Source organism: Sarcophilus harrisii, chromosome 1 (assembly GCF_902635505.1).
Source record: "Sarcophilus harrisii chromosome 1, mSarHar1.11, whole genome shotgun sequence".
In the NCBI taxonomy this organism is placed as follows: domain Eukaryota; kingdom Metazoa; phylum Chordata; class Mammalia; order Dasyuromorphia; family Dasyuridae; genus Sarcophilus; species Sarcophilus harrisii.
Genome location: NC_045426.1, coordinates 513,306,748 through 513,313,446, shown reverse-complemented (window position 1 = coordinate 513,313,446; position 6,699 = coordinate 513,306,748). Strand labels below are relative to the sequence as shown.

General features: G+C 39.0%; 1 pseudogene; it reads left to right on the top strand.

Annotated features, from left to right (window-relative positions):
* Positions 1-496: 496 nt before the first annotated feature.
* LOC100924026 lies at positions 497-1,132 on the top strand (annotated as a pseudogene).
* The last annotated feature ends 5,567 nt before the right edge of the window (positions 1,133-6,699 follow it).

The following is a 6,699-nucleotide window of genomic DNA, read 5'->3' as shown; positions in this document are numbered from 1 at the left end:
AGAAAAGCTATACTAAAAATGTTTTGAAGATAAAAACGACAAGATATGACTATAAATTGAATATGTGGGATTACTAAGGGTGAAGATTTAAGGATAATAAGTCTGGGTAATTGAGAGTATATTGCTGCTCTTCATAGTAATAGAGACAATAGGAAAAGAGAAGGGTTGGGAGAAAGGCTATGAGTTTTCTTTTGGATATATTGAGTTTGATACAGCTCTATGAAATTCAATTAAAAAAACTGATGTCATAGGACTAAATTTCAGAAGAGATAATTAGACTGGATATATAAATCTAGGAATCAGATCTGTATGGAGATGATGGTTAAGCTTAAAGGAGTTTATGGGCTTACCAAGTAATGTAGTAAAGAGTGAAAAAATAAGACAATTGATGACATAGTTTTAAAAACATTTATAGCTATTAGGTATGACATAAATCAAAAACCAGCAAAAGAAACTGAAGAATGCTGATAGATAAGAGGATCATCAAAGAACAACATCTTCTTAAAGAAGAATGAATATCCGGCAGTTGGCAATCAGTGGCTTGGTCAGTCCATTGCCTTCGTCTGAGGTCACCATGCTGGCCTCCGTTCTCCGCCGCTGTTCCACTTCATTGCGGGTCCTGCTTCTGAAGCCGAGCTGCAACCCCTTCTTCCCTGTCATCCTCTTCTCCCGCCGCTGCTGCTATCCATTCAGTTCGCTGCTATTCCCATGGGTCTCATGAGACAGATGAAGAGTTTGATGCTTGCTGGGTGACATACTTCAACAAACCAGATCTTGATGTCTGGGAATTACGAAAAGGAATGAATACATTGGTTGGCTATGACCTGATTCCAGAACCCAAAATCATTGATGCTGCTTTGAGGGCATGCAGACAGTTAGATGATTTTGCTAGTACAGTTCGCATTCTAGAGGCTGTAAAGGACAAAGCAGGACCTCATAAGGAAATCTACCCATATACTATCTAGGAATTTAGACCAACTTTAGATGAATTGGGAATCTCTATTCCAGAGGAATTGGGCCTAGACAAAGCATACAGTCTTGTGGATGAGCTTCCTAAGGATTGATTGGTAATGCTACTTGATTATACACACACATTTACCTGCAGATGCTGATGGTAAAATATTTGAACATCTTTTTCTTTATTGAGTCCCACTCTGTATATTTAATTGGACCTTAATAAAAGGGAAACAGTTTGAGCTTTAAAAAAAAAAGACGAATGAATACCCAAGAGAATATTTTCAATACTCTATAATGCTACAGAGAGATCAAGTAGAATAAAGTTTGAGAAAAGAACTTTAGGAAGCCAGGTTTCAAAGAGTTTAGAGGATAGTGAGAGCAGGAGAAGTAAACACATCAATGATGATGATTCTCAAGAAGTATTGCTGAGACTAGTAGAATAGTAGAATTTCCATCTGGAAATGGAAAAATCTAATATTATTGAGCAACACTCAGAATTATCAAGATCTGGTAGTGTCTACAATAAGGATCAAAAGGCTTGAAATACCATATTCCAGAAGGAAAAGATCTGGGGTTACAAACAAGAATTAATTATCAGACTAAGAACCATCTATCAAAGAGCATGAATCTTCAATGAATTAAGAGATTTTCAACCATTTCTATTGAAAAACCAGAAATAAACAGAAAATTCGATCTTCAAACAGAGAACTGAAGAAAAATGTAGAAAGGCGGACAGGAAAAAATGTCATTTAAATGTTAAACTATTTATATCCCTAGATGGAAAATGATATCTGTAACTTGAGAACTGTATCTGTTATTGGATCACTTATAGGGGAGCATTGCATGGACAGAAGATATAGTTGTCAATGGACTATGATGTGATGATATCAAAGAAAAAGACATTGAGATGAAAAAAGGATTGTATTGTAAGAAGAAGGAAGGGGAGGTAAAATAGGATCAATTATATCACATGAAGAGGTACAAAAGACCTATTACAAAACAGGGAAAGAAGGGACAGAGATGAGCATTGTCTGAAACGTAATATAATCAGTTTTGGCTCAAAGAGGAAATAACAATCATTCAGTTGAGTATAGAAATTTATCATACATTATATAAAAATTGCAGAAAAGGGGGGAAGAAAAGGCAAGGTCTGGATAGAAGGGAGGGCAGACTCTAGGAGAAAGGGGGAAAATGGGAGGGGTAATAGAAGGTAGGGCAGGTAGAGTGTAGGATGGTTTAAAAGCAAAACACTAGTAAAGAGGGAGAGAGTGGAAAGAGATAACAAAAGTATATATCTAGGGGAGAAAATAGGGTGGAAAGAAATACAGAGCTAGTAATCATAATGGTGATTGTGAAATGGGTGGACTCTCCTATAAAATATAAGCATCTAGCAGAGTAGATTAGCAAACAGAATCCTACAATACATTGTTTACAAGAAACACATTTGAAACATTGAGATACATACAGAGTAAAAGTAAAAGGCTGGGGGTGGGGGGCCAAAAGTCAAGATGTCAGAGTAAAGGCAGGACCTTGCCCAACTTCTCCCTCAAACTGCTCCAAATTTTTAAAAATGGTAAAATTTGTTTAAATTTTAGTGCATCAGAACACTCAAAAAAAAAGAGTAGAACATTTTCCAGCCAAAAGCAATTTAGAAGCATAATAGAAAAGATGAAAGTTCAAAATGTAGCCCTCGACACAGCTCCAGTCTTGGTCCATCTTGACCTCTAAATTAACAGCAAACTTATGATTTCAAGACTTCTCTCATCTCTGAGATACCAAAAAGGAGCTGGACTATGAGCAGAAAAGATTTGTGGAACCATAATGGCAACCCAGTGTGCAATTCCAGAGAAGGCCTGCCCCAGCTCCAACACTAGCCTAAACCTCAGCATCAGTGCATTGTTACCTGTGAATCAAGAGCAGTGTTGGAGGTTTCTGCATCTCTCAGAAGACACCAAGGAGATTTGGAAGGTCAATAGAGAGTGTCTATGGCAACAGGATGGGAGTCAGGTGGTCAGTCCCAGGCAGCTCTGGTCAGTGGTCAGTGGAGTCTCAGGCCTCGATCCCTGCTTCTCCTCTCCCTGGTCAGCACCCTAGATCTTACAGTTATAGTGGAGAGGGCACAACTATGAGCTCCAGGGCAAAAAAGAATGTGTAAGATCAGATTCCTGGAAGGAATTCTGAAAACAGTTGCAAAAAACGCCTGAAAGTTAGGACACTGCACCCTCCACCCTGGAAACAGAGCCCCACATTAAGAAAAAGTTAAAAGCAGAGTACTTGGCAAGGAAAATGAGCAATAAGAATTATAAAAACAAATTGAACCAAATTTCTCTGATGGAATATTATTGTTCTCTGGGAAATGATGAGCAAAGTGCTTTCGGGGGAAAAAATCCTGGAGAGTCCACCATGTACAAAGTGAAATATAATATATGCCAAGTAATTGTATGTTCTGGGATGACCAACTATAAATGCCTTTGTTGTTATCAGTAATAATATCATCCACAACTACTCTGAAGAGCTTATGATGAAATATCTGATCCATACCAAAGAAGATACTGATTGTGTTTGAATACAGATTGAAGCATTCTCTGTTTCACTCTCTGTCTCTTTATTTTCAACTTAATTTTTGTTGAGGGTTTTTATTTCCTTTAATGTGGGAGAACTATATTTTCTTTTATGACTTGAATTTTATAGAAATGTTTTTCTTTTTTTACTATAACTTTTTATTTACAAGATACATACATGGATAATTTTTCAGCATTGACAGTTGTCATTGACATTGACATTGATATCTTTTGTTTCAACTTTTCCACTCCTTCCACCACCCCTTCCCCCCGATGGCAGGTTGACCAATATATGTTAAATATATTAAAGTATAAGTTAAATACAATATATGTATGCATGTCCATACAGTTATTTTGCTGTACACAAAGAATCAAACTTTGAAATAGTATAAATTAGCCTGTGAAAGAAATAAAAAATGCAGGTGGACAAAAATGGAGGGATTGGGAATTCTATGTAGTGGTTCATAGTCATCTTCCAGAGGCCTTTCGCTGGGTATAGCTGGTTCAATTCATTACTGCTCTATGGAATTGATTTGGTTCATCTCATTGTTGAAAGGGCCACGTCCATCAGAATTGGTCATCATATAGTATTGTTATTGAAGCATGTAATGATCTCCTAGTCCTGTTCATTTCACTCAGCATCAATTCATGTAAGTAATTTGAGGCCTTTCTGAAATCACCCTGCTGGTCATTTCTTACAGAACAATAATATTCCATAATATTCATATACTACAATTTATTCAGCCATTCTCCAATTGATAGGCATCTACTCAGTTTCCATTTTCTGGCCACTACAGAGGGCTGCCACAAACATTCTTACACATACAGGTCCCTTCCATTCTTTAAAATCTCTTTGGGATATGAACACAGTAATAATATTGTTGGATCAAAAGATATGCACAGTTTGATAACTTTTTCATCATAGTTCCAAATCACTCTCCAGAATGGCTGGATGTATTCACAATTCCACCAACAATGTATTAGTGTCCCAGTTTTCTCACATCCTCTCCACCATTCCACATTATCTTTCCCTGTGATTCTAGCCAATCTGACAGGTGTGTAGTGGTATCTCAGAGTTGTCTTAATTGGAATTTCTCTGATTAATAATGATTTGGATCATCTTTTCATATGGCTAGAAATAGTTTTAATTTGTTCTTCTGAGAATTGTTTGTTCATATCCTTTGACCATTTATCAATTGGAGAATGGCTTGATTTCTTATAAATTAGAGTCAATTCTCTATATATTTTGGAAATGAGGCCTTTATCAGAACCTTTGACTGTAAAAATGTTTTCCCAGTTTGTTGTTTCCTTCTAATCTTGTCTGCATTAGTTTTGTTTGTACAAAAGCTTTTTAATTTGATACAATCAAAATTTTCTATTTTGTGATCAATAATAATCTCTAGTTATTCTTTGGTCATAAATTCCTTCCTCTTCCACAGGTCTGAGAGGTAAACTATGCTATGTTCTTCTCATTTATTTATAATCTCATTCTTTATGCCTAGGTCATGAATCCATTTTGACCTTATCTTGGTGTAAGGTGTTAAGTTGGGTCAATGCCTAATTTCTGCCATACTAATTTGCAATTTTCCCAGCAGTTTTTGTCAAACACTGAGTTCTTATCCCAAAAGCTGGGGACTTTGGGTTTGTCAAACACTAGATCATTGAAGTTATTGACTATTGGACTTCCAGTCAAGATGGCAGAAAGGACACACACATCTACTTAAGCTTTGTCTTTTCTCTCAGAATAGTTTATCTCATTACAAGCCTTGGAATTAGTGCTTGACTGAAAAAAAAACCCCACAAATAATTACCAAGAGAAGATATCCTCGAAATTCACCAGAAAAGGTCTGTTTTTACTCATAGGTGTGGATGGATACATCCGGCACAAACTGTCAGCAGGCAACTGTAGCACAGCACAAAGAATCAGGCAAGCAGCTCAAAGATAAGCAGATAGAAGAGGAGTAGAGTGTGATTTCAGTCATTTCTGTGAGAAGAGCTTTACTACAGTATTGGCTACTTTCCCCTGGCAAGCCAGTAGACAAGCAGAAAAGCTAAAAACACGGGGTAAAGACTATAACCCCGAAAAGGCAGGGTCTCTCAGGATCCAGCCACACCCACCCATAGTGTCTCAAAATGCTCTCAGAGTCTCAGAGACTCAGAGCACAGACACAGTTCAGCCATTGGTGTCCTGCTAGTGTCTTGGTGTATGTACCCTCTGCAGTCTGTAGAGGAAGCTCGATAATACCATCCACCCCCCCCTGCCAAAACGCAGACTTCATTTGTTTTATTTGTTAGATTTTGGGGGGGGGGGCGGAGCCAAGATGGGGGAGAAGACACACGCGACTTTCTAAGCTCTTCTTTCCCTCTTTATCAATATTATATCAGCCCAAAAAATAGTCGACTGCTACAATTGTAAAGAAAAAGTAGAACAACTCACCGCCGAAGAAAATCTGAGTCTCGCCAAAAGGTTGGCTCGGGGCCAGGGGGGAGATGGCAGCGGGGAGTTGGTTCAGGAGAGTCTCAAAAGGGTGAAAGCGACCCCAAAAGCGCAGCCCCAACCCAAGGGGCTTTTTCCTTGGGGCAGTTGTGATCCTGCAGGCGGACCACCCGGGTTACCTCCAACTTAGTGGGAGCTCAGCTTGGGGCCATAGGCCAGGGCCGATTTGCATTGGGGAGACACTGGGGCAGAGTTCCGGGGTTTGCGGTCTGCGGTCAGCTGCTGATACTCACAGTCCCCAAAGGTTGGCCTGGGGCGTATTTCACCCCTTGTCTCTAGCCAAGGGCAACGCAAACCCCTCACCCTCAAGCAGTTTGAACGCCGTGCAATCCACCCTGGGGGAAGGGAAAACCTCCCAGGCCTCCCAACCCGGGCCGAAATCCGTTTAAATCTTTCCCTGCTCTGCAGAGGGGCTGGACTTTGCCTAGGAGACCTACCCCAAAGCTTTCTGAATAAAAAGATGAAAAGAACTATTGACAGCTTCTATGCAGAAAAAGAGCAGGTCAGCAAACCTGAAAGACCTCAAACAGCAAAAGCTCAGCTTCCTCCTTTACATAATGCTCTCTAGAAGAAACCATTAAAAGTCTCAAAAGAGTTAGAAGAAAATGGGGAAAGGAAAGAAGCCTTAAAGAGCAACAACTTCCAAATACAAGGAAAAGTTAAAAAATTCAGGAGGTACAAATT